This window comes from Eubalaena glacialis, chromosome 15 (genome assembly GCF_028564815.1).
Source record: "Eubalaena glacialis isolate mEubGla1 chromosome 15, mEubGla1.1.hap2.+ XY, whole genome shotgun sequence".
NCBI lineage: Eukaryota > Metazoa > Chordata > Mammalia > Artiodactyla > Balaenidae > Eubalaena > Eubalaena glacialis.
Genome location: NC_083730.1, coordinates 54098628 through 54125368, shown reverse-complemented (window position 1 = coordinate 54125368; position 26741 = coordinate 54098628). Strand labels below are relative to the sequence as shown.

Below are 26741 nucleotides of genomic sequence, written 5' to 3'. Positions count from 1 at the left end.
CAACTATATTATTTAAGTGAACATCAACTCATTCATTTCTACAATAAATAGTAGCAAATGATAATTTACTTTTGAGGACTCTTTGAATCTCTCACCTCAAAACCCTCATCTCTCTATGTCCCCCAGTTCTAAACTACTGTATCGGGATTCTTAGCCAATCCTAACCAAGCCCTCATAATTTAAGACCCACCTTAAACCACATTCTGAACACACATAAATATGCCCACTTTGCCCTCCCACCCTCTGAGACACTGCTAAAACTCTTGTCATTGTAGTGCTCTCCTTCATAGCTTAGGGAAAAATAACTTTATCTGTTTTTTTCTTTTTAAGTTCTTTTATTTTTTGGCCGCATCACAGGGCATGTGGGATCTTAGTTCCCTGACCAGGGATCATACCCACACCTCCTGCAGTGGAAGCATGGAGTCTTAACCAACGGACCGCTGGAGAAGTCCCCAAAACAACTTTATCTTACTTATAAGTTGTCTTGGTGATATTTTCAGGGATCCAGCACTTGACAATGTTACAGGTTCATCAAAATCCAAACAAGACATTCTCACTGCCATGACCCAAGACCCATCTTAACCCAGTTCTCCCCAAATTTGCACAAAACTTTCTTAAATCAGAGGCTAAAGAAAGACTAAAATTGATTGTATTAAGTCTAATAGAAAAAGGACTCAGCATACCTTATCCTGGCCCTTGTAACACTCCTGTCCTTCCAGGCAAAAACCCCAATAGACAAGGTATAGATTCATCAGATCATGAGTAAGATAATCTTTCAAGGCTTCCCTATAGTATTGATACTAAATCCAATGCCATTTTGTGTTAAGTGCCTCCTGAGACTACATACTACACAGTTGTAGATCTGTGTTCTGCTTTCTTTAGTGTCCTTTTAGCTCAAAATAGTCAATACTTGTTTGCCTTCTCTAAGGCAAATCAACAATGCACCTGGACTGTGATGCTCCAGGGGTTTTCTGGGGCATCTGCTGCTTTTCATAAATCCTCAACCAGGACCACGAGGACCTTAACTTTCCCTGTTGTCCTACTCTTTTGCAGTATGTGGAAAACCTTTTGTTGTGTTCTAAAATGAGGTAAACTCTAAGACTGTCTCCATCTATCTATTTACTGTTCTACCTCAGGATAGGCATATTTCCAAAGAGAAGGCAAAATGTTGTCAAAGTAACTTCATTATACAGGACAAGGATTGGCAAACTATAGCCACTAATCAAATCCAACCTGCTGCCTACTTTTGTAAACGAATTTTTTTGGAAAACATTCACACCCATTCATTTATTTATTGTCTATGGTTACTTTAACACTACCACAACTCTAACAGTTGTGACAGAGACTATATTTCCTGGTCCTTTACAGAAAAAGTAAAAGTCATGCCCTGATCTAGGATATGATTTATCCCAAGGGAGTCAATCCTTTACTCCTAACCAACTACAAGTCATTCAAAATTTTACTGGGCCAGAGATAATTGAGAGGATTCTTCAATCTCACTGACTCAAGTGTCATGGATTCTCAAGTTTTCTAATTGCCACTCCATTATAGGACTTAACCAAATTCTCAGTGACCAAACCTCTTCCCTTAGAATCTAAACATGAACAGGTCTAATTAATATTAGCTCTCCAACAACCTCCCAGTCTGGGCCTATCTAATTATCATAAATCTAATTAACTGGATACGTTCTTGGCATTCTGACTCAACTATGGAAACTATGAGAGATCAATAGCTTACTAACCGCCCCTTCCTGACCCAGTGGCAAAAGCCTACCCATCTCCTCAATAATCACAGCAGCTAAACCAGTAGATATATCTGCTGACTTGGTTTTAGGGTATCCTTTAAATTTGATGGTCCTTCATGCTGTACAGTCTTTCTACTTACTGAAAATACACACTTCTTAGCGAACAGGCTTACTGCACATGAAATCCTATTTTCTCCCTCATATATTTCTAGTCGTCATTATAGTACTTTAAAATCCTGTTATTTTTCTTCCATTACTTAAAATAGGACATTCGTGACTGTTTAACCTCTGTTCATAAAACATCTATGCCCTAAGTAGATTTATTAGAAACTCCTTTAGAAAACCCAGACTCAATATTGTTTGTTAACAGGTCATATCTTAACACTGATTCAGCAAAATTCTAGGTAAGACTATGACTCCTTACCAGAAGCAAAGTCTGCTCAGATGGAAAAACATGGTGCACTCACCAGAGCTTGAAAGCTAGCTAGAAATAGAAGGGAAATTTCCACTGATAGTAGCTATGCTTTTGGATAGTCCATAATTTTGGAATGCTTTGTAAATAAGCGTTCTTAAACCCCAACAGGAACCCCAATTCAGAATGGGGTCAACAAATTAAAGAACTTCTGGGTGGTCTAATGCTTCCTAAGGAGATGGCTATATAAAGGTAGGGGCTCATAGAAAAAGGGATAACATGGAGCAAATCCCTGCTACTCTTTATACCAGACGGCAGCACTCACTAAGATTCTAGCCCTAATGGTAAACTGAGAGATTAAATCTTGGGGTGGGGGGCGTTCAAAGAAGCTTTTATAGAAGGCCAGTCATTGCATCCAGAGTCAGAAAAGGGTACTGGGAGAAATCCGGATATAAACTGCACAGAGATAATCTCTGGCACTCTGAGAATGGCTTCATAGAAGTACCAGACAACCTCAAATGGAAACTTGCAAAAATATTACATGCCATGGTTCAGAAAATGCAGAAGAGTTCAATAATGCCACCACAGCCATAGGACTCCTTGCCTGGAAGCATCATGAAATCTGGCAGGTGTTGGATCAGAATAGAGCCACGTTAGATATAATATTGGCCTCTTGAGGGTAAACATGTACTATTTTAGGGGAAGAATGTTGTGCTTAGATCCCTATAGACCTCTCTAGGATCTATAATATTACTCAAAATAATTAGAAAGCAAAAATCCTAAATGTAAGTAATCTGGTAAATTATCTGAATCTGTGGGCACTTCGGATTGGGGCTAGGCTCTATTCTCTTGGTTTAAATTGGGTGCCCTTTGTTCCTGGCTGAGAAGTGAACAATGAACTCTTGATCATAGAATCAGTCCATATTGCAATGTTTAGAGGTATGATCTCCAGAGTCTTAAATGTTGCTATATAACCACTATCAAATGATCCTTCTTTGTGTTTTGTGATGTCCATTACATGATCCATCAAAAAGAACAAGAAAACCCACAGGCATGATGGGTGAAATAACCATCCCCAGACTGGTCTTGATGTTAATGGTCTACCTTTTAGCTTAGGCTGAACAATGATCACAAAGTGAGACACTGAGAAGCAAAACCATTTACAACCACACAGTTTACTATCTACATCAACATGATGTTACTGTTCCCCAATAGTCATTAACATGGTTTTAATATTTTGAGAAATTCTTGCCCAGGAAGATAAAAGTTGCAAATAAACTGTATTGTTCATTTTAGGAACATCCCCCAAAACCCACTTAAATGAATATCAAATGGTTCAGTTCTTCAATAGGTAGAATCAAATGATAGTTTCTCTCTAAGATTCTTTGAATCCCCAGCTATAAAATCCTTGCCTTACTACATTTTCCAGTCCTAGACTCTTATATCATGATCCTTACCCAACCCTAATCAAGCCCTGAGACTGAAAGACCTACATTGAACTAGACTCCAAAACCTCATAAATATCCCAACTTTGCCCCCTGAGGGCACTCCACTCTGAGACATCACTTAAAGACTCTCTCAAGGTCATGCTCTCCCTTACTGAGACAACAGTAAACTCAGCTTTGTTTTGGTGTTATTTTTGAGAAATCATTGTTTAACAAGGGTCACTTAGGGGAGGAGCTTGGTTTTAGTATAAAGAAATGACAGCAAACACTACAAGAATCAACCACAAGGCAATGTGGACCGATGGCTTGAGGAGACTTTTTATTTGCTTTTATCAAAACCCTAACTGTTTCAAGCATCTGGAATGGCACTGAGCCTACAGGAAGGGGCTAAGTATTTCTGCTTACAGGCCATGGGGGAGCAAGGCTTCAGGGGCAGCGAAGTAGACGGGTCATTAAAATGTATGCCTTGGGGCTTCCCTGGTGGCGCAGTGGTTGAGTCTGCCTGCCAGTGCAGGGGACAAGGTTCGAGCCCTGGTCTGGGAAGATCCCACATGCCGCGGAGCGACTAGGCCCGTGAGCCACAGTTACTGAGCCTGCGCGTCTGGAGCCCGTACTCCGCAACAAGAGAGGCCGCGATTGTGAGAGGCCCGCGCACCGCGATGAAGAGTGGCCCCCGCTTGCCACAACTGGAGAAAGCCCTCACACAGAAACGAAGACCCAACACAGCCATAAATAAATAAATAAATAAATTTAAAATGTATGCCTTTCGAGAGGGACAAGGACACAAAAGTTAATTGGAATTTATAAGTCTTATCCTATGCACATTTAAATGCTGGAAACTTGGAATCTTGTTTTGAAACTAGGTTTAGGGCAATTCAGGAAGGAAAGGGCCCAAGAGAACTCTCACCTGTATTTCATTCATGGGATAAGTTCTCTCATCTCTCTGGGTCCAGGTTTTCCCCTGTGAAAAGTACAAATGGTAATTACTTGCTCTAGTCTCTTCATTGTTGATGCAATTGCTTTTTTGCCTTTGCCCTCTTGTCCTTATATTTCTCCTTTTTTTCCTCCCCTCTTTTTTCTAATTTGTCATACTTTCTTCATCTTTTGTTACAGAAACACGTCTTTAGGGAAACCAGTCATTAGGACGAAAGAACTAAAAACTGAAACGAAAGATTTCAATTTTCAAATAAGAACTTGTTTGATCTAACATGAATAAATCATTTGCACTCTGCCTTTGTTTCAATGCATGTAAAATCGGGTAAAGAGATCAACATTATCTCTAAGTGTTTCACGTTCTCCAGCCGACTTTCAAGTATTGAGAGGCTGATAATCTAACTTTCTTGCTTTGAAAACAGGTATAATGTAAGAAAAAGAACACTGGCCAAGCTTAACAAATCCTGGCCTTTTCAGTTATTACCTTCCTGCCTTTGGGCAAGCCACGGAACCACTGTGAAGCCCAATTTCCTTGCTGCTCAAGAGAGGCTGTTTGCCCCTCCGTGTGGTTGTGAAGAACCAACAAGATAATGCGTGTAAAGTCCCTGATGCACAAATGGTAGCGGCTGCTATGATCACAATGTAATAAATATTTATGGATTGGTGTTGGCTTCCTCATTGTAAAAAGAAAACGGAGACTGGGAAGTCATAAAACTGGATGGGCAGAACCATTGCAGAGTTTAAGAAAGTGCTTTGTAAACTAAAACAAGTTACAATTTCAAACTAGGCTTTGTATTCTTTCTCCTTCTATGTATCTTAAGATTTTTATTGTTTATTAGCAGCTTCAAGGAAAGTGAACTTCAACTCAAGCAGTATTTCTCGTAAGTAATCATGAGAAGGAGTTGCATCAACTGCTTAAAATGAGATCTGAACTATCTATAAATGTGGCTCCTCGTGGCATGCATCTCTCCACCATTTTCACTGAAAATGGAGATTCCTTTCCATTCCCTTTTCTTCCCAGTAAGGTGTTATGAAAACAGGGAGGCTTTAGGCTTAGGCAAACCTAAATTCAATTCATGATTCTACCTTAAAACAGGAAAATTAATATCTACTCTATAGGGAAACAATGAAGTAACTTTTGTAAAGTGTTCAGTAGCCAAAAGGTTGACTCCTTTCCATCCAAAGGACCTACAACTTAAAGCAACTTTAGTAAGTTCCTTGATTCTTGATACCACACACCTCAAGTTTTAATCACATTTAGCAGACCTACTTTCAAATTCTTCCACTAAATAGCAAATTATTCAACCTCAGTTTCCTCTTCTATAAAAGGGAGATAATAATAGAACCTAGCTCATAGGGTGAGCAGAACAGCTGAGAAAGTGCAGGTAAATGCTTAACCTGGTGTCTAGCACATAATAAATTTTAACTGATAAAACTATAATAATACTAATAGCAATAACATTTCAGATATATTCTAATTCTCACCATAACAAACACTTAAATGGGTCAGTGGCAAAGCTATAGGGGTAGTTTGCCAGTTTTTCCTTCTTAGGTTTCCTTGGCTCTATTTCTCTCCCTCCCTTCCCAGGGCAGGTCTGTTTCAGTTCAGCCGCTCGCTGGAACACCTGGCAGTGTGCCCACCCTTGACGTTTTCTGTGTGTAGAGCCAACAGGGTGGGGAGTTGGGGGTTTGATCATCTTCACCTCCGAGACATTGGAATCTGTTGAGTTAAACATTGCCCTACTGTTACCATGCCCTCCCTTGCTTTCTCCCCCCCGCCCCCCCGCCGCGTGAATGAATCTGGAAGGAATGAACCTGAAGTCTATCTTGAACAGCTATAAAACCTTTATGGTACGTGGGCTGCTCCTCGGGGAGTAGGGCATTAGCCTCCCTGTTCATTCCTGGAGTAAACATAACGCGTCAGCGTATTCCCTAACACGGGGTCAACGTCTGAGGGAGCGGGGCTCTCTGTGCCTGGCACCTGCTGGTGTGGAGAGGCCTGCTGGCAGCAATACACCGCAATAAGTTTTGATGACGGCACTAAGGACAGAGCTCACTGCTCCAGTGCCTTTTAATTCGCAAGTAATATTTATCCTCTGATAGCACGTCTCTGAGACTCAACACTTCTGCTCAATCCTCTAAACTTACAGAATTCTGTAAGAATATACTCTATATTCTTGTGTAAGACTATATTATATAATAGAATACATACATATGTATTACAATGTATTATATGGTACCCATGTAGCCAACATTAAAATCACACTGACTTTTCTAAGTGATTTCTGTGAGAAAAACCCAAAGAAGAACTTATCTCTTCCTTGGCGGTGCATGCTGATTCTTGACTCAGGCTTTGGAAATGCCCTGCTGTCCTGTTTGATGTCATCCATAAAATGCTAGCTCCCTGATGGCAACAGTCAGTCTCTAGACCCTCAGTCTATGATTTATTACAGGTGCCATCTTTGAAGGATCTATGGCACCGTATCATAACTGTTGTCTGTTTACCTGAAAGTTTTCCATTTGTGATAGCAGGTCTGTAACCCTTTTTGAATCTAGAAGGGATAAAGAAGAACATAACTCATTTTACTGGAGGTCACCATTATTCTTCCTTCTCTCTGTCTTTATCCCATGCCAATCAAACAGTCATGTTTTATCTCCAGTCAGTTCTCCAAAGGCTTTTCTGTCCACATAGTCGTCCTCATCTCTATGGCACATTCTTGTAACTTCATTGGGATTCTACTGTAGACTCAGTTAGACTGGTATCTGGGTAGAAGGACTGTTCATTGCTTATAAGCATCAGGTCACCAAAAGCTGGTGACATCCAACAACCAGCTTGCCATAATGAGTGATACATTACAATGACATAAACATGGGAGCTCAGTTTGGAGTGCTAGTGCCATTTTACTACCAAAGATGATGACATTGAGAAGTTCTGCCTCTTAATTGTGGTCACCTAATTACTCCAGAAGTCATGCCATAGTCAGTGCTAAAATAAGGACAGCAGAGAGAATCTCAGAAAAGTCTCAAAACCTTAGGAAGAGGAGGAAATAGAAACGCCCTTGGTTGGCAAAAGTAACAATTACACTGAACATTTTATATCAACAAACAAAACTTAAAAAAAATTAAATCCCCGATTACAATCCAGAGTTTGATTTATAGTAGATTTAATTACAATTCCTTTCTGAGATGCAAGATAACTGAGCTGTGTACTAATTTAGTCATCAAATATTTTCCATGAATAACCCAAGCCAGAACCTATGAGTATATTTCCTCTGAGGTGTGAGTTTATTGTAAACCTTAATCCAATCTGTAGAGTCAAATTCTATAAATTTATACTTCCATTGTGAACAACTGTGAAATGGAAAAAATAGTCCTATTTTTGTATTTTGTATTTTTTGTATTTTAATTTTAAGTACATTCTACTTTGTATTATTTGTTTTTTCTAAACACGTAATTTTTATATAAAGTTAATAATGTACTGAAAAGTACAAATAAAAGTTACCTATAGTCTCACCATCCAGATGGAACTGATAAGATTTTGCTGTCTTGTTATATGTATAAGTACACATAAGTATTTTTTTTTTAATTTGGAGCATACCATTCATACTTTTTTTTAATTTGGAGCATACTATTCATACCTTTTTCACTTAACACTATGCTGAAAACATTTCCCACTTAATGAATATTCTTCTAAAACATAATTTTAAATATCTATAAGATAGTTGGCTATATTAATATAGTGTCTTTTTACTTTCTGTTTCTCTGACATCTATTTGTATGCCTCTGAAGGCTCAAAGCATGCATAGTCTCAAGATTATGTAATTTACTAATCTAGTATGTTCCAAATCTCCAAATACACAATTTCCAACACTGAGAATAAAATTAACTTCTACACACTCCCACTACCAAATCTACCAGTGTATCCACATTTGTATACACGTACTCTGCCTTCTTTGCTGCCAGAAGAATGAACTGATCTAAGACCGGCCCCTTCACTTGTGCCCTGGATCCCACCCCCACCCAGGACTTCTCAGGGACTTCACTCTTGCAACTGTCGCCTCTCTGTCCAGCATCATCAGCTTTTCTCCCTCCTACGATCACCTTCAAACATGCTGTAATGTGTCTCTTCTTAAAAAACTCTCCCTTTACCCTTCAGTCCCCCTCCAGCTTCCACCTCATTCCTCTGTACCCCTATTCACTGCTTCCAACTCCACTTCTCCAATTCCCTCTAGAATAAGAGAATCAGGCCTCACTCCTATCACATCACCAGTTGGTCACCAGAGACCTCCACGTGACCTAATCCAGTGATCCCTGCTCATTCTTTATCTTAATCTCTGAGCAGCACATTCCACAGTTGATCACTGTCTCCTTCTTGAACCAGTTTCTTCATTTGACTTCCAGGACACAACATCCTTTACCTCCCTGTCAGCTCCCATTCAGTCTCTTTTGCTGGTTCCTCCCAACTTCCTGATCTCTAAACACTGTAGGGGAGCAGGAAGCAGGTCTCTTCCTTTCTCCATCCACACTCACTCTCAAGGTCAGTGGTTTTCAACCCTGGCTTATGTTAGAATAACTTGGAGAGCTTTTAAATACTCCCAGTGCCGGAGCGGACCCCCAGTGTTATACTCTAGACCAGAGTTGGTCTAGGATGAGGCCCAGTCATCCATACATGTACGAGCTCTCACAGTGATTCTAATGTACAGCCAAGGTTAAAAACTATTGGCCTGGGCCCTATGTGATCTCATCCAGACCCGTAGCTTTAAATAATATCAATACAATGGAAATTCCCAAATATTTATATATAATATACATATGATATATAAATACATAGAGAGAGAGATTATATACATCTATTATCTCCAGCCTGAATTCCAGATTCAAATATCTAACTACCATCTTGACATCTCCACTTGGATGTTTATTAGGCGTCTCAAACTTAATATGCCTAAAGCCAAACTCTTGACTTTCTTGCTCCTTCTGTAGTCGTCTGCATCTCAGAAAATAGCAACCCCTATCTTTCAGTTGCCAAACACCAAAATATGAGAGCCATCCCCAACACCTCTCTTTTTCTCACACTGCATTTTAATCCATCAGTAAATTCTGTTGACACTACATTTTAAAAATACCCAGAATCTGACCACTTCTCACCGTTTCCATCACTATTGCCCTAACCCAAGTCACCATCATCTCTGGTCTGAATTGTTGCTGTCATCTCTTAACTAGTCTCACTGCTTTTGCCCTTACTCCCCTAAGTCTGTTCTCAACATAGCAGCCAAAAAAGTATATCGAATCATGTCACCCCTCTGCTCCAAACCCTTCAATGACTTCCCATGCCACTCAGAGAAAAAGCCAGAAGTCTTTCAGTGACTGCCCCGATCTGCCCTGCCCACCATGCTTCCCCAAGCTCATCTTCTGTCACTCTTCTCCTTACTCACTCTGACCCAACCACTGGCATCTTTGCTCATCCTTGAACAAATAAAACATATTCCCACCTTAGGGCTTTTGCATTTGCTGTTCTTTCCACCTAGATTGTTCTTCCTCCCAATCTCTGCTGGCTATGCTCTCTCACTTTCTTAAGGATCTTGTCCAAATGTCACCTTATAAAAGAGAACTTCCCTGACCACCCTGTATAAGAGAACTCTACTGCCCCCCACCACTACCGTCTCTATTCACGTGTTGTGCTCTATTTTTCCTCATAACATCTCTTACCATTGACAAAACATGTATTTTTTCATACACTCATTGTCTGTCTATATGAGCTCTCTAAGAGAGACATTTTGTCATTAGTGTTCACTCTTGAATCCCCACCAACTAGAACAGGCCTGACACATAGCAGACATTTAGTAAATAACTACTGAGTGAATCAAAGAGTGAAGCTCTGGTGAATCAAAAGCTGGAAGACAGAATAATGCAATTCATTTTCATCTTTCAGGGACCTTAGAGGTCATCTGCTACAACCTTATCGTGTCATATTTGAAGAAACCGACCTAGAACAGTTGAGGGACCTACTGAAAGACTCACAGCTGGCTACTGGGAGAGACAAAATAGATGTTACACCCTCTCCTGGTGTCCCCCATTCATTCTATTTTTTAAAATCATTCCTTTCATGTTAGGATAAGTCAACAGTAAAATAAGGTACACTTACATTATCATCACTAAGCTAAATTATTGAACTCAACTCAATTACAGAAACTGAGGTCTGATGAAAAGAGGGATTTCAAAGACAGTAAAACCAATAACTAAGCCTAGAATCAAATGAAAAATGGGAAGCACCTTTCCCCCAACTTAACCCACATCCTGACTTCCATGCCACACTAAAATCATCGTTATATTGTATTCTTAATGCCCCTTCAGGGCCTTTTATTGTTCGCATTAACAGATAGGAAATTCGAGCCAGAGACCAAGAGGAGAGAACTGTCCAGAAACATTGACATAGAAGTATAATTTTGAGGTGGCTTATGTTCATAATTAACCACACAGAGACATTTACTGAAGGGGAAAAAAGGAGGAGGCATTTCATATTTAATAATCTGACTTTTATCTCCAGTCACTTTAGGTTTTTAGTATGTGTGCAGGACAAGGATGCTAGAAAACATATTAAGCTGACCTATAGGCACCAGATCTGAAGAATGGAGGGAACTTTTTTAACCATTCACATTCTGTTCTTCGGTATAAGCAGCAAATCTGGCTCCGAGCCTGACTCATATAATGGAAGATTAACATGATAACCGGTTGCACTACTTCCTCTCCCCAAAGACTCATCCTTAACTTCCTTTGGCTAAATCACATGGTGTGTTTTTCATTTTCAGTTAAAATAGAGGGGAGTGGCAGAGAGAAAAAGAGAGGGAGAAAAAGATGAAGTTTCTTTTAACCATTCCCCCCATTTGAAAAAAAAAAAGCACTCAAACAATAGTCAATTTTCAGTTTGTCCATAAAATAGAATAACTTATTTTTTATTACAGAGAAAAGTTTTTGTTTCTTTAAACACTGCTTGAAATAGTTTCAAAGTGTTGGGAAATCAGTGCATGAATCAAAGACACATCCAAGGAATCCTGTAAATTTCAATGAAATCCTGTTTGCCACAGATTTGGAGCATGTTTCCTCTGTCCTTTTGAACTTGTTCTGTTCTGCTGCTCTTGCAAAATATCCTTATACATACTTTAAAACCTCTAACAGGGCAGGTCTCTTCATAGGTCACTTGCAAATCATTTGGTCACTACGTAGGGACTTGCAGGTAAGTGGGGAACGGAGCTGGATAATCTTCATAGCAGCATTGCTCCTTTCTTCCCCAGAATCCTGAAAAGAGCATTGCAGACCCAGACATAGTGGCCTTATTTGTAAGAAGATCCAAATCTAACATAAGCTCCTGGCACAGACCTTCAAATCTCACTGGCCTTTAAGACATGATGTAAGTAGGACTAGTGGCTGTGAGTACAATGGAAATAGGTAAGCAGGAGACAGGTGGAGGGAATAGGACTACAGGAAATAGATCTTGTTTTGACTTCAATTTCTGTTTTAATATGAAAGCCATGGAGTTTTGAACCACCCAGTCCCAGGCTGATGGCTAATATTCTGGCCACCCAAGAAGACATCTTAAAAACGTAACAAAATATATTGTTACCAAATGGCCTCATAAGATTTGGTAGTGCGTGCTCACACTTGTGGGGCTAGACTGCTCAGTTCCTAACATCAAGAATATCCCTAACCCATCCGGAGACCTGTCAGCACTACTTAAGAAGGTCCTCAGGGCCTCATCCCGAATTCAAGATCCTTTTCCGTCTTTGAAATCCAAAGGGGGAGCTAGTGTCACTTATCTAGAAAATATATGACTAACAGTTAAACACTGGCATGATGTCAACTCAAGTATTCAGTTACTAGGCAGAGAAAAAGTCATTTGGAGAGGAAAAGACACCTGGAAGCTCTTCTATTCGACCTCTATTCAATCCATTAGGTGTTGATTGAATTGAACAATGCACAGTTCTGGGCATATTGACTTCTCCGCCACACCATAACTTCATGTTGACAAAGGACCTTACAGATGAAACATAGATAACTACCTCTGCTGCTGAAGTCAAACATGGGGAGCTCCCTATAGCCCTCAAAGTTCTGAGCTCCTAGTGCCTAGTCCAGGCATCATAAAGACTTCTGGCCTCCTGCTAGCGGTACATCATTAAGTCATAGTTAGCAGGTCTTTTCAGCAAGGAATGAGGGTTCTTCCTTTGGTGAAGTTAGGTTTGCCAGAACTGTCTACACATAGAATGTATTCCATCACAAGTTACCACTGAGTCCAGGTAAGGGCGAAACCCAATCGACTCTCTCATGTAGGCATCACTGAAGGATGCTAACGAGACTCCCTTCCCGAGGTTGTGGACCAGGTGTTTTCCTGAGCATTAAATTTACGAGAGTTCTACACACGGACACCTTAGGCAAATTGTAAGCATATTTGAAGTTTACCTTCCCCTGACTGTCATCCTTCCTATGACTTTATGGGTCCTCAGCACAGATGACACCAGGTTTTTCTGAATTTATATACAGGCTGTTGTCTATGTGCTCTCCAATCACTGAGCGGGTTTGTAATGTCTCCCATGCAGATGGGGACTGTGTCATCATTTCCTCCCAAAAAGAAGCATCTGGGGACATGCTGAGTCTACAGCAGGTATTTAAACATTCTTTCTGGGCAGGTGAAGGAAAGAATGAATGAATGAGGTGAGTGGGGCAGTGAACGAATGACCACACCTACTTTCTTTTCGTCTCTAATAATAGGTCTTACCTGACTATCTTCTATGGCTTTCCTCGACTTAAAGGATTATCTCACATCTTTTTCTCTTTAGGGAACCAGAGTAAATTCTACAACTTCTTTGTCCTCATATTCTTTCTCTTCGCCTCACCTACCCAATCTTACTTTGTAGTCACCGCTTGTGGTTTCTTGTCTCACCACGTTATCACCCCATGTGGGTACAGTGTGATCACTTTCCCAGTGATCCTGAGCCAAACTCCAAGGGAGCCCCTTCCACTGCTCCTCTCCTCATGGCAGCCTCCTTTGCCCGTGTTCTGATTGCACTACGAGCCTCCCACACCTGAATTAACTTGCCCTGTATATTTGCACATATCAGTAGGTTAACATGACCCTCAAAACTCCTTCCAAACTAACAAAGATAATCTTCCTCTCACTGCTCTACAAAAACACCTCCAAAAAGTGTAAAGCTGGGTTTCAAACCATGATAGAATTGCACACAGTAAAAAAGGGAAAAGAATGTTCAAAGGCATTGAGATGATAATAGAGATTGTGTCTAGCAAAGAAAACCACTTATATTGTTACCTATATTAGAGGTCCTGTATCATTTTTCAAATTTTTAGTAATAAAATAACTTCTATGACAGAAAATAAATGTAATTAAATGCTACTCAAAATGTCAACTAACCAACAGGATTCATTTTCTCTAAATTCTCATATGTGCCACAAACGATCAAATACCAGGGTTGCTAAGAATTTACAAAGGTCTTAGAAATACTCTCAGGTCATAGGTCTGCTCATTGACGCTAAAGAAAAGAGAAAACAGAAACTGGAGTCTTTTCCGTCTAACTTCACTCATCCTTTGGCAAAGGATCCTCTCATTCTTCAGTAGGTTGTCCATGCAGCTGGATACCCCTCCCCCGCCCCCATCATCTACTTTTTCTTAACAACCACAGCTGGTGATGTGTTGTCCTGACTGGGACAGGCAGTGGTCACAGCTAGAGGACTAGCTGAGCCGGGTGTAAGATCCGGCTCTGACACTTGGCTGGTATGTAACCGGGGACAAAGATAAGCTCCCTGAGTGTTAGTTTCTTCATTTGTAAAGAGAAGCTTTATGAGGTTATTGGGAGGAGTGAGTGAAGTATGTGAAAACACTTTGTAAACTATTTGTAAAGCTAATATTGAATATTTATTGAATGTAGTATGTGACAGTCTCTGTGCTAAGAATTCACATGCCTCCCGTCAGCTAATCTAATGTCAGCACTACTACTTGGGAAAGTCCTTAGGGCTCATCCCAAAATCAAGATCCTTTTCCCTCTTTGAAATCCAAATGCGGAGCTATTGCATTTACCTAGAAAATATTTGAGTTATAGTTAAGTCTCCATTTTGCAGAACAGGAAACTGGGCCTGAGATAAGTTATTTACTTTCCAAGGTCACACAGCTAGCACGTTGCAAAACCCTGGATTAAACCAGGTCTATCTGACCCCAAGCTTTTAACCACCACCTGATTTTTTCTTGTAAAATTCCTTTAACAGCTCTGAACTACTAAGTGGTGACATGTCATGAAAACTATTATTTTCCTTTTTCAGAGTAATTATGATGAATCAAAATGGTAATGTACATTAAAACATTTGGTAAACCATAAAGAGCTAAACAATAGTAGGTTTCTTCAGTCAAACACCATTCTCCAGCAATAAAAGGGTGGCTATGTTGTTTATAGGATTTATTATTAAAGCAAGTATATTGAGTCAATAGCATTTATTCCTGTTTATAGAAAGCATAAAAGCTACCAGGGGAATTGCCTATTTAGTTGTGAGCCATGGATTATTTCATGTTTTGTATAATAAAGTTACAGTTTTTTTTTTTAATCTAGAATTTCCTGCAACCAGCAATTACAGTGCTTCATGGCCTAAAATACCTCCATGCCCAGGCAGATTTGAGTATCCTTAAAACCCCTCTCTCCATATGCTCTCCTGGCTCCAAGCACTGGCTACCTTTAAACTAAATCCTAAATACCCCCCAAAACAAGAAAAAAATAATATAACTTTATCCATCACTTTTACATTTCAAAGTCCTTTCTTTATCATTTGATACTCACAGGAATACTGAGTTTATTAGGGAAAGGTACTTTGGTCTCATTTTGTAAGTAGGAAATTAAAATGCAGAAAGGATAAAACATTCATATACAATCTTACAGGTAGAGTGTCCTGGAATTGAGACTTGAATTCAAAGTGTTGCACTCCCAGGTATTTATCCACTTTGACGTGATTCCATCTTTGTTGCTATGGTACTTCTCCCAGAAGTATCTGCATCTATTCAATTCCATTCAATTCAACAAAAAAATTATTGAGAATCAATTTTGTACCAGGCATTTTGTAGGTGCTGGAAACTGAATGAGGAAAAGACACAGTCTCTGCACCAAAATAACTCCTAGTCTAAAGAGGGACAGACACACCTAGCTAGGAGGCAATCGACTGTAGTGTATGTAGTAAACTAGAGGACTGCTTTAAAACTTTTCTAATTATGGCATAAAAGGCTCTATAGCAGCTAAAGGAGTTTTAGGCATCAGCTGGCAGCTGAGGAGTTATTTGGTAATAGGCTGGTAAAACAAGCTACCTTCAGGGGAGTATGCCTGGTCGTGTAAGGGTGCCTGGCAGGGATCAGGACAGATGGACCTGACATCCCCCTCTCAGTTTCCCCATATTCCCTCTAGGATGACAAGCCCACCCGCTGTGACTGTTGGTAGCCTGGTTCTGGCAAATGCTCCATCTGCCTCTTCCAACCACAGCTCTCGCTCCCAACACAGATTCTGAGTCTACCAAATCCCTCTCTCTAACCCAAGACTCCCGAAGGCCAAGAATCCAGTGTGCTCTCTCAACCCTTCTTCCCCTTCCTCACATAGGAAAACCATGGCTTTGTCCTGGAAATCCTTACAGAACCAGCACATCAGGGCCTTGCTTTTTCCCTGGAGACAGAAAGAAGCAGAATCCACAGCCCAGGACCAATTCTGATGGGAAAACCCTGAAAGGTGACTGAGAGCATCTCAGATGTGAGAAATTGGCAAAGGGTATGGGAATCGGGGATCCCAGGAATTGACTGCCTGCAGTTAACACACACACACACACACACACACATCTGTGCTTTTTTTTTTTTTTCGTATTTTTATATTTTGGGGCCACTCCATGCAGCTTGCAGGATCCTAGTTCCCCGACCAGGGATGGATCCAGGGACCACGGCATTGAAAGCACCAAGTCCTAACTACTGGACTGCCAAGGAATTCCCTATCCGTGCCTTTTAATATGCATAAGTGTGTATGGTGTGACCATGAAAATGCCTGGCTCAGCTCTCCTGCTACGGGGGCATAGCTAACTGATGGCCCAGTTGGATCTACCATGGTGGTCAAGCCTAGGCCATGCTTCCAGCCGACTGCTCCCAGCCAATGACCAAAAAGTGGGGCACTAGTGCAGGCCTGTTCCTGTGAGAGTTGGGACTCCTCTTAACATGTGCCTTGGGCTCCTCAATCCCACCCCCACCCCCGCCAGCCTAGCCACATCTTTCTTGAAACTGCTGTGCAGTCAGCGATTCTTCCCACCCAACCTTCTGTCTTCCGCCCCTGCCCTTCACAGGTGTCAGGGTGCATCTTGGTCTGAAGGCTCCCCGGGCCTGACCCTGACCCTGCCCCTTTACGCTTCACAGCCATTTCCACCAGTAAATCTCCAGCACATCTAATCCCACCTTGGCATCTGCTTCTTGGAGGACCAGAGCATACACACTGTGCTTGACGAAATTTAAACTGCAACAATGGTACTTTATAGGCCACTCCAAGCTAAGGAATTAAAAATTTTAAAAATCATAAAAAGATGCTTTGGTAGTATACAAGTAAAAAGAATTACAGGAATTTATATGAACTGCTCACCATTTATGCCTAATTATCATGTGGAACAATCACAATCATGCAGATTATTAAATACAGGTCAAATTAACTTTATTGTGGATTTGATAAAGGCATTGAATTGTGTTCTTTGTATCTACTAAAAATGACTTTAAAAAAAAATTTTTTAAAGATTAGAGAAGACAACGTAGACAGAGACCAATTGTCTTCAAATTCCACATATCAGAAAGGGACAAACTTTAAGGCATCTCCTGAAGACATTTAGCAGCAAAGATTTGTCCTTGTGCGTCTCACCTTGGATCGTGAGACTTCAAGTATGAGGAAAGAAACCACCTTCATTTCCTATGTGTGATCCTCACAAATTTGTTTTTCTTCCAACCAAATATTGCCTTTCTGGGATCGCTCCATATTCTCTAGTGAAAGTGGCTTCATAAAGCAGTTCACATTCTCCAGGGCACCCAAGCCCACGCCTGGAAATGTGGGCCCCTAGTTTGCTAACACTGAACGTGCCAGGCAGCCTGGACTGCAAGCAGGCAACGGCTTGTGCTGCCTGAGTCACTGAACCCACAAGCCCAGGATTTAGTCTCCAGACCCAGGCAGCTGCAGGTGAGTGCAGTCATGCCCCAATTGTGAACACATGGGCTTTTCACCTCTTCATGAATCAACACAGTGCCGCTGGGGATAAGACGGTGCTGTCCCTGGGTCGCAGATAGACAAGTGAGGCAGGAAAGGTCAGAAGTTCATAAGAGAATGCCAAACCCTCAACCCAGCTCCTCTGAGCTTTCTGGTTTGGACCCAATCTCCAAGGAAGCCTTTTTGCCTTGACTCACACTGAGACGCCAGGGTCGGTAACTTCCCAGGGCTCTGGGGGGCTCCTAACCAGGGTGGAAATTGCCAAGTGGACAATTTTTGTGCAATAAATCTTCAGTGATCTGGTGGAGAGTTGGGGGGAACATTTCTTGGAGATCTATCTTGAAGGTAATCATCTAGATATTACTCTGGGCTTTTTACATATCTTATTATATTTAACTCTCATTATGACCCCTTTTCCTGGAGAAAAACTTGGGGGTCACGGATGTTAAATAACTTATTTAAGGTCACACAGGAAGTGGCAAAATCAGGATTTGGACAATGATGTGTTGAACTCCAACTTCTCTTTCTCCTTCACCATGTTACTTCTCAGGAGTTTTCTTCAAAGAAAAAAAGGAGCTTTGGGTCACATGGGTTTCCATTTCCTATGGCTTCTGTAACAAATCACCATAAACTTAGTAGCTTAAAACAATACAAGTTTATCATCTCACAGTTCTCAGAGTCAGAAAAGTCTGAAACAGGTCTCATTGGGCTAAAAGCAAGGCTACATTCCTTCCAGAGGCCCCAGGAGAGAGTCATTTCCTGCCTTTTCCAGCTCCTGGGGGCCACCAATATTCCTTTCCTCACCTTCCATAGTTACACGCATCACTCCAACCTCTGCTTCCCTCGTCACCTTCCTTTTCCTGACTTTGATCCTTTGCCTCCCACTTATAAGGACACCGTGACTACGTGGGGCCCACCAGGATAACCTCCCCATCGCAAGATTTTTAATTTAATCACATTTGCAAAGTCCCTTTTCCCATGTATGGTAACATATTCACAGGTATGAGGATTAGAACAAGGATATCTTTGGGGACTATTTTCTGTCACCACACATGTAGAGTGGGTCCTGTCCCCACCTTGTGTCCTCTTACATAGCCTGCACAAGATTCTCATCTGTGTGTCTAAATCACATAAAATCTCTTGGGGACTTCTATTGGAACCTGAAACTTCCAAGGCGAGCGACATTTCTTTGCATAAAATGGTACATATCTATCATCTGAAAAGCCGAAAATGTAGTTGGAACATTTCAACAAGCCAACGTATGGGTATTTCTTGCTCTTTGGTTGTTTTGCTAAGGAGGATGGTGACATCAGAACCTGAAGAAGCTATTAGTTCTCCTTAAGGTAAATTAATTTCATGCTTGAATTTCTTTCTGCTTCAAATGTTGAAAAGTTGACATAACATTTAACTCTTCAGGGTAACGAAGGGCAGTAGTATAAATCATGTCCTTTCCCTAAAACTAGTAGTCTTTTTTTGCCTAAAAGCAAACTGTAATAAGCAGTTAATAAATAAAATAAATAATAAATCAATAAAATGAGGAGCATCATTTCCTACTGGATCAGAATTAACAATTCACCTTGACATTATAATACATACTTGTTTAATATTCTGTCTGTGCCTTGAAACCTGTTAGTTTATCTTTCTTTAATGGGAATCACCACATACCAAGTATTATATGCATGTCTGGTTTGGGTTTTTTTAATATTTACTTTCCTAGGTTGAAGAAACTCAGGAAAAATAGCACAAACTGTGTAAAACAAGCACGTAAAACTGAATTGTATCTAAATAGATGGGAAATTTTGTTAATACTCTTACAAACCTGTGTTGCTTTAAAAATGGCCTCCACATAACTAAAGGATTTGTCCCACTTTAAGTCTGCAGTGTTGTTCTACCTGAATGCTGGAAAGATGAACTCAGTCTACAGTGTCAGCCTTCTTGCAGTATTATAGGTCCTAGGTGCTAAGTGACACTCGCACACATGACATACCTCCATAGGGGACCTATGTGGTAATGAAACTCAAAATAACTTGGAGGGGAAGTAAAGCCATAGAGTGATTTATCACTACAGTTACTAACTGCAATTCAATACCAGACAGAGTCCACTAGTTTTTGATGGAAATATTACAAGCTACAAGTTATATGCAATTCCAGAATGCCAACTGCTACCCTGTTCCTTTTTCTCCTTATTAAGAAATCATGGTGGAATAAAAGTGAGGAAGAATGAAGAATTATAAGAATAACCTTAAACCTTGAATTTGATTTAATTTACTTGAAAAAATAATTACAAATATATTTGTACAGATAACATAAATATGACACAAATATGTGTATGAATATTTAATGATTATAAACATTGATACTTTATTATTAGAGATAAGTTACTTAATAAGGATCAAGACAGTTGATATAAAGCAGAAATGAGGAGGCCTGGGCTGTCTTCTAAGATCTTTTGTTTTCTACCTGACATTGTCTCTTTTTATGTCTGCTCTGAACAAAATTGTAAAAGTAGATGAAACATACTTTTGATGTCTCCCACATCTTATATCTGGAGTCCCCCCCCCAACCTTTGACACCTTGACTCCTGACTCCCAGGACCTCTGCAGTACAATCCTGCAGCATTGGCCATACTTAGAGCTTCTTTTTCCCCAACAAAATTTACCTGCCCTGTGCTTTGTTTCCTAGGACTCTGTTCTCTGCAATGTGAATATGATCACTAATGAATCAATGTGTTATTTCTCCTCTGGTCACAAATTGTATTTTAACAGGCACTTTCCAGAGTTTGTCTTAACCAAAGGAGTTCATAGGAGGCAGTAGATACCTTTGGTTGGGTACAGCCTGAAATCTAACCCTACAGTACTTTTCCTATCAGTAGAGTTTGTTTTTTAGCACTTTGTCCCTTCCCTTATTATGCCTTTAATAGTATAATGGTCTAGTCCCTGAGAAATGTTTAACTTTTAACTGAACACGCACATATACAGAATCCGGTAGAATCACATATGAGTTCCTTACTTCTGACTCAAGATACCCATTGTAAACCGTACAGAGTTTCACTAGCCTGTGGAGTGGTTCCTCTATCTTATTCAGCTCATTCTACCAGCTTCTCAAACTTCTTTCTTAATTTTGGGGGCCAACCATTTGGTCACCATGTCCCCATCCTTCAGGGAGCTTCCCCCTTCTACAGAATCTCTCTTCCTTTATCCTCCACTACCAGGAGCCTCTCAGTCTCTTAAAATTCTCCCCCCATCCTGGGAATCTTTTCTTCACTTTGATCTTCAGAATGGGGTTGTCAGTCATTTCCTTCCATCTGATTTTATTTTTTTCTAGATGGATCTAGATAAGACTACCACTCATGAAAACAGAGGAAGAAATGGAAAACCAATCCTATCAGGATCAAATATCTTCAAGACAATCACACTTTTACATTTCCAAGAAAGACTCAGCATAATTCCCTTGTGTTTTTAGACTAAAAAAAGTCTTTGTCTCCTTTCCCTAGCTGAAGTTGCTCTAATTTGATACGTACATAACTTCAGAAGGGCGATGGACATAGCCCATGCTTCCTAGAAGGAGAGGGAGGGGAAAAATCTATATTGCCACAGTTCATTCATTGATTTTGCAAATATTATTGGTCACTTATGCCAAGCATTAAGGCTAAGGAGTAAATAAGTCAGACTTGGTTCCCTGCCCTCCTGTAGTTTCTGATCCAGATTCTAGAGCTGGACAGGCTTTAAAGACTTCTTAATTCAGTGGTTCCCAAACTATCTACCAAAGATCACTAATATTCTATGCAATGTTAACTGCTGTTTCTTGGGTGAAGTGAAGGGAAGAATTGTGTTCAATGGTTAAATTAACTTTGAAATGACAGGTTAAACAAAGCTAAGCCAGTTTCCTCACTCCAGACCTTTAATATGCTAACACACATGTGACTCTCTTAGGGGGTGGGCAAAAGGATGAGATGCACTATAATAATTTGCTTTCCTCAAACTTACTTCAACACAAATCCTTTTTGAAGAGTACCCACTAACAACAACTGTTGACAAAATATATTCCTGTAATGCTTCCAAGAGCCAAGTCCAAATGCTTCCTTCTGCACATGAGGAAACTGAGGTGGCCAAGAATGGTGAGGGGCAGAGCCAAGACAAGACTGGGTCTCCTTCTTATTATTCCCATGATCTTTTGACCATTCCATACTGTTTGTTTCTACTATCTTCTCTTCATCCTCTGGAAAAACATAAAACATCAATGTTTCTTCCTTCTTTGCTTCCCTCTTTCCTCTCAAATAATGGTCATGGTACTTGTCTTTTCACATGTCTGCTGGGTTTTTCCTGTTGTTTATAACACTGGACCTTAAGCTCTTAAATGGCAAGGACCAGCCTTACAGACAATGAAATAATGGACAATTTGTGCTCAGTAAATGTTTGTAGCCAAAAGATGTTGACAACTTCCCGATGCACAACTCCCGCAGCCTCATACAGACCTTCCTTCTATAGAGACCATCCCTCTCCCAATCTAGAACCACTGAGGCATCTTGTCTGCAATAATAATACCTCCCCTAAAATGGGTTACTCTTGGTATACTGCCTTAAAAGTACCATTAACAAGTTTTTTAATTGACTTCGTCTACTTACACAAGCAATTGCATGATTATTAATATGTATGATTCACACATGATTAACTAAGTGCTGGACAGAATATACAGAATATTCAGCCTCTCATTTGGGACAGGTTGTATGTGAGAATATTGTGTGAGTACTTGGACTTATGTGAGTATGTGATTAATTATGAAATCTACCTAACTAAAAATTAGGTCATAGGGATATGATTTTAGATTTTAGAAACTTAAGGGGGAAAAAAATCTCCTTTCACTGTCTCAGTTTAAAAGATATCCATGACCCTAATATGCAAGTAGGGGCTGTTATGCTGCCACCTTGTGGTAAGTATGCATAAGAGCCAATTAAATCAATACAGCCGACCCGTTTCTCTAGTGCATTATTACATAATGCCCCAAAGAGGAAAATACTTGAAGTAAGGAGTTATTCAGGAAAAGGAAATATTTTACCATTAATTAAGTGACTCTTGATGTATCATTTGGGCCCTTAAATCAGGTTTTGCTTAATAATCAAACAGCAAATGGTCACCACTGAACACTTACTGCATGTGTGACCCACCCACCCTGCGGAGGAATTTCCAAACTTCCAGTGGATAAAGATGGGAACATGACAGTGAGCTATGAAGCAAGCCCTAGTGGGTTATATTAGGAGGTGTAGCCTCAGAAAGTAACTTTAGTTGTTGCATCTCTGTTCATTACCTGCTGGGAGAACAATGCTGATCTGGTCCATGGGTATCTGATAGGTTGGGATTGGCCATCAAACATTCTACTTGCGTGCGGTCTGATGGACCTCATGTGAGAGCAAAATGCCAAGGGGCTGAGATGTTCTGCTAAGGAGAGACAGCTAAGTCTACCTTCTCACTTCTCGAAAACCAGCCCCCTTCCCACAGGGCAAGCAAGTCACCCAGAGCCAGATCAAGGTAATATTTGTTCATTCATTCTTTCATTTAACGAATAATTATTCATTCCACCAATAATTATTAAGCATCTACCACATGCCAGGCACTTGCTAACTGGAGGAAATATAATGGTGAGAAATGGTCCAACGGCAAGACACGGCCTCTGTTCTCATGGATTCACAGAGCACTAACTAGACTTGGACAAGGCAAGGGTCAATGAAAAGTGATCATTTCTCATGTGCTGTCACTCATGCCTTCCAACCTGCCCCTGAGGGAACTTATGTCAAATTCTGAGAGAGAAGGTATCAATAACAACTCAAAAGGACTAGGCAAATAAGAGTTTTAACACTCAAGAGGCTGTAAGAAACTGGGAGAAGAGACCCTCCATGTTAGAGGCCCATTGAAAGATCACAGTTGTGGGTTTACCCCACCTGACAGGTGTTGGCTGAGTCTGTAATATGAGCTTAGCACTGTGCTGGAAGATACAGACAAAACCCAGCCAATGCCTCCAAGTAGCTCAATTTTCATTGCAGAACAAGATATACATGAAAAATTAATTAACATGCACAATCACAAAGCAGCTTAAAATAAAATGCTAAAGGAATGGTATAGACAATATAGGCTAAATAGAGAAAGCTCCATGAAGGAGGCAGCAAATCTGTCACTAGTTGGGCGTTAAAGAGGGGCAGGAGTTGGATAGGTGGAGAGGAAGGGATAAAGGAAACTCATCCTAGGTAACAGAAACAGCAGGGAGCAATAGGGATGAGACGTGACTGGAAATGTACACTGAAGACAATGGAAGGAATTTGAGACTCACGGTGCCTAATTATAAGTCCATTTTTCTGGGTACAAATAGAAATTTACAATGCTAAAAGAGTGGGTTCTAGTCTGAGAGTTTCTCCTCTGTTCCTTCCTAGCCTTAGTGGCAGATCTAGCCAGTCAGGTGAGCAGGAAAAGTGTCACCAAATAATAAGGTCATCCAACTAGAGCCAGAAGTGGGTAGAAAAAGGCAAAGACCTTTTTCTATCAAGTCTCCCAGCTCCTCTCCCCATCAAGGCTTCTGGTCTTGACCTCAGAGAAGAGCCTGCATTTTTTCTCCAGGAAGCAAGTTCCAGGATAATTGTCACATCAGAAGGGGGATGACACCTTCTGGGAGAAGTGCTCAGAGTAGAAAATGTAGGGCTTAGAGAAGGCATGACCAAGTCTCCAGTAAGGTAGAGAGCTGAGAAAAGATCCATGAGGTTCCCAGGGCACTCACACTGCAGAGGCACCTGGAAAATCAACTCATCAGCATCATCCACTTCCCTTATCTGCTGTGGGTATCTCCTGGGTACCTGTTACCTCACTATTAAGTAAACTGCGCATTGACTAGCTTCCCTGTGTTGTTTCCTTGTTATCTGAATCACATGAGGTTAAATTGTATTCCTTTACATTCTATTACTTAATATCTACATTTTGAGAATTCAAACTTACAAAAGTATTTAGTAGTCTATGAATACTTACTCTTGACATATGGTCTATTACAGCTTTATGGCATAAGACAGGGATCTGCAAACTACAGTCCATGGGCCAAATCTGACCTGCAGCCTATTTTTGTTAATAAGGTTTGACTGCAACACAAACATGCCCATTATTTTGTGTATTGTCTATGGATGTCTATGGATGCTTCCATACTACAACAGCAGAGTTGAGCGGTTGTGACAGAGCCCATGTGGCCCACAAAGCCTAAAATATTTTTAACCTGGGCCTTTACAAAAGAAATTGCTGACCCCTGGCATAAAATAGATATAATTGATGATTATAAGATAGGTTCAGACTTACTGGCCGAGGTCTTATAATCACTCAGAATCTGAGTTTATCACCTCAAAACTGGGAATGATAACGCCTGCTTTGCCCATCTCATGACACTTCAGTGAGGAATGAATGAAATAACATGTTAGTATTTATAAACCTTAAATGTAGGGCTCCAGGGCTCCAGAGTCCCTAATCTTCCCATTGCAACTCTGAAGCTGTTTCAAGACACCTTCCTTCCTCCCCAGGTAGAGTGAGCCCAATCTTCCTCTTGGCTGGATTACTTACCTTGGTTGGATTCTCATCCCCTCTCCCACTGCTGCTTCCAAAGGGCTTCCAAATATGCCTTTAGACCCTGCCTGCCCTTTGGTATTTTTGTCACCCACAACAAATTCAAAGGAAGGGAACTCAGTCATTCATCAATGGGTGACAAAGTTTTAAAAGGGATAAGGGAGAAAGCCAAATGAAGATATCAGAAGACCACTGTGGCTAAATCTAAGAATCATTAGGAGATATGCCCAGATGTTTAAAGCATAATGAGAAGACTTTGAAGACAGTGGCCAGAAGTTTACATGTGATTCAATGAATGGTGGGAAGTCCCCAGAGGACTGAGTAATAAGACTAAAGCAGCAGGTGCAGGGAAGGCTCTCAGCTATAGTAGGAAGGCTCCCAAGGGGCTGCCATTCTGTATGCAGCTCCTTCCCAGCCTCCCTTTGACACTGGGACCAGGCCTAAGGGTAACTTTCATGGCCTCCCCACCCCTCACCTTCTGGTTTCCTCGATGATTAAGAGCCTGGCTCCGGGCCTGACAGTAAGCTGTAGCCTCCAACTCAAAGGAAGCTCAGCAAGAATGACCTTGGTAAACTCACTCTGCAGAGCACCGAGGATGTCAGCAAGCATCTCTCGGAGATTTACGGCCCTGAACCTAGTCTCCTGTTACTTAGCAATTCCACTGAATTTTCCATTGAGCACTAAGAGCAGGATAACAGCCCAGCTGCCCAAGGTTAGCAGCCTTCTGAAGTCCACCCAGTTCCACACAACTTCTTCCTAATGGTATACAGAGGAGATTTATTGGGATGTTTTTGCAGGCCAGGAAATTGCTACATGATTTTGTCATTGACAAAGGAGCAAACGTCACTGCCCAGTTTCTGTTGGACTTTCTCCACCTCATTAACTCTTAAACTGGAAATGATGAAAATAGGCTGATTTCTTGTTCAGTTATCAGGTTGGAGGGCAACCCAAACAATATTCTAATTTTATTGTTTTCACTTCAGGGATTATTGATGGCAACTTTAGGGTACAGCTTATATTTGGATTTCCACTTGGTTTCCTGTTCTTGTGGGATTCATTTGAATTGCTACTTGGTTGGACATTCAACATTTCTCTTATTATGTTGGTTCTAAACTAGTGAGGGAAAACTACGATGTCAGAAGTAGTTTTATTTCCACCATCTTTGCAGATATGTCAAAGCTAGAGATCAAAACTGGTTTTTCTGCAAAGAAGGGAAATCTGGAGCTATGCCATCAATTCTAATTTCCATAGAATATCTGTCATCTACTCTTCCTTATAGTCAAGGAATTCCCAAGCCAGGCATATTTGTTCTAATACTATTTATGTCTGCCTTGGTGTAAAAGCAGTAAAAAAAAAAAAAAA

General features: G+C 40.6%; 1 long non-coding RNA gene across 1 annotated transcript in view; it reads right to left on the bottom strand.

Annotated features, from left to right (window-relative positions):
- Positions 1-26741, bottom strand: part of LOC133075216 (uncharacterized) — a 364589-nt gene that overhangs the window by 160677 nt on the left and 177171 nt on the right. Inside the window, exon 3 of the long non-coding RNA XR_009697330.1 lies at positions 4509-4562. This is a non-coding gene — a long non-coding RNA (uncharacterized LOC133075216). The remainder of the gene's footprint in view (positions 1-4508; positions 4563-26741) is intronic.